General features: G+C 36.4%; 1 pseudogene; it reads left to right on the top strand.

Annotated features, from left to right (window-relative positions):
- Positions 1-794: 794 nt before the first annotated feature.
- Positions 795-2,204, top strand: LOC110928757 (annotated as a pseudogene).
- Positions 2,205-2,516: the final 312 nt, after the last annotated feature.

Genomic DNA, 2,516 nt, shown 5'->3' on the forward strand with positions numbered 1-2,516 from the left:
GTACAAACTTATCTTATAAATTTTTGTTATGGATTTACAAATTTATCTTATATATGTCATATTTACGTTTGTTATAAGTTATTCGGTTACTTAATGATTGTTGTCTTAAATTGATATAATACGGAAACAATATATGTTTTGAATATAATACGAAAACAATATAATTTTCAAAATGTTAAATAATATTTAAACGGGATAATATTTTATTCGAAAGAATAATAATAAAAAAAGTAAAATGTTTAAAACAATATAATATTTAAACGATCGAATATATTTAAATAGTCGATCTTGAATACAGTAAAATTTTTTATAGTGCAAAAAATAAAACTTTTTTTAAAAACACAATTTTTCACTAAAAAAACCTCTAAAACTATCAAAATACCCCACCAAAACACCCTTTCTTTCAACCCAAAAAACACCCGACACCTGGACGCCTCATATAGGCCTGTACGAGTCATTTAAACTTTGTGCCTGACATTCCTTGCAGACCCCCTTGAATTTTGTGCCTAGACGCCTCATAGAGGCCTATACAAGACGTCTAAGGCACCAACATTGTCCAAATAGATACCGAGGGTGTCAAAATAGTTTTAGCCTTATGTATTATATATAATATTGATATAAATCCGGTCCTAACTTGTGTGCTCCATTTCATTTAAACACGAAAACACAAATTGCTTAAAAAACAAAAAAAAACATCCATCCATTGAAACGTACACGAAAACACAAAAATGATAAGTTTACGTTAAATAGGAGAACACATTGATGATCGAAGCACTAAACTTAACCCAAAAGTGATGGAACCTCTATTTACCATCATCATCTCCCTCATCGCTTCTTCACTTGTTTTGTTCACTGCCTATTTGGCACTCCTAAATGTCCGGACAACAAAAAAGTTGCCACCTGGACCCCCAAAACTCCCCATAATTGGAAACATACACCAACTCAAAGGTGCAGCACCACATAATATGGCCCCATCATGTATCTATAGCTCGGACAAGTTCCGACCGTCGTTATCTCCACACCCAGATTAGTTCAAGAGATTTTGAAGACACAGGATGCCATCTTTGCCGATAGACCCACCACCATAGTATCCGAGATACTCTTTTATAAAGCTCAAGACATTGGATGGTCTCCAGCTAGTGGGAGTTACTGGAGACAGATGAGAAGAATTTGTATTTCACAGCTTCTTAGCGCCAAGAAGGTCCGGTCGTTTAGCTTTATCAGAGCTGAAGAGCTTACGCATATGCGTAAGTCTCTCGAATCATCATCAGGAAGACCTACTATATTAAGGGATGTTCTGGTACAACTGGTGAATAATGTAATGTGCAGGGCTACGTTTGGTGATGTCTGCAAAGACGGATCCACGCTTATGAAGTAATATTTGATATAACGAGATCTCTGTCTGCATTCAATATGGCATCATATTACCCTAGACTGCAATTTCTTAATGTTATTTCCGGGAAGAAAGTTAAGTGGTTGAAGAGACAGAAGCAAGTTGATATTATATTGGAAGACATCTTGGAAGAGCACAGAAAAAATAGACCAAGTGGTGAGAATGATCAAGAAGATCTAGTTGATGTTCTATTAAGGATCAAAGAGGATGCTGAGCTAGATCATCCAATCACAAATGATAACGTTAAAGCCATCATTCTGGTAATTCCTATTCCTATCAGCTATATATCCAAATACGATATTTATTGTTGTATGACATTTAAACCAAATTGAAGCTGATTTTATGCAGGACATGCTATTAGGTGGCACGGGCACCTCTTCAATGATACTTGAATGGGCGATGGCCGAACTAATGCGAAAGCCAGAGATTATGAAGAAAGTGCAAGCGGAAGTAAGAGCAATGGCGAAAGGGAATACGATTGAAGAGACGGACATTCAAAATATGCACTACTTGAAGATGATCCTAAAAGAAACATTTAGGCTACATGGTCCGCCATTGTTGGTGCCTAGATTATGTAGGGAAGATTGTATTACGGAATGATTCAATACTCCAGGGTTATGCACGTGACAGATTGGGCACATGTCAGATTGAATCGATCTCCTGATTTCTTGGCTTTCAGTTTAGTTATTAACGTCATTATTTTAAAGTTAGAATAAGTCCTAGTTTTTCTGCTTTTCAGTTTGTTACCGTTGTTATGCTGGCTATATAAGTGCAGCTCTTGTTCTTGTTTATGTATTCACAAAAGCAATAAAAAGCCTTGAGATTGATTCATTACTTGTTCTTCGTGAGCTTACAATTGTGTTCTGATATCAACAGTGGTATCAGAGCTTGTGAGAGATCCTTATCAATTCGTTTCTTCGAGTGTTTCCCTTCATGGCTGAACAAACAAGTACCTTACCCACTGCTCCTACTCCGATCCCTGTTTTCAAGGGAGAAGGGTATGAACATTGGAGTATCCGGTTGAAAACTATTTTAAAATCAAGAGAGCTCTGGGAATTGGTTGAGGAAGGAGTAAATAAGGCTGAAACTGATGTCAACAAACTGAAGAATCTCAAGAAAAGAG

This window comes from Helianthus annuus, chromosome 3 (assembly GCF_002127325.2).
Source record: "Helianthus annuus cultivar XRQ/B chromosome 3, HanXRQr2.0-SUNRISE, whole genome shotgun sequence".
Taxonomy (NCBI): Eukaryota; Viridiplantae; Streptophyta; class Magnoliopsida; order Asterales; family Asteraceae; genus Helianthus; species Helianthus annuus.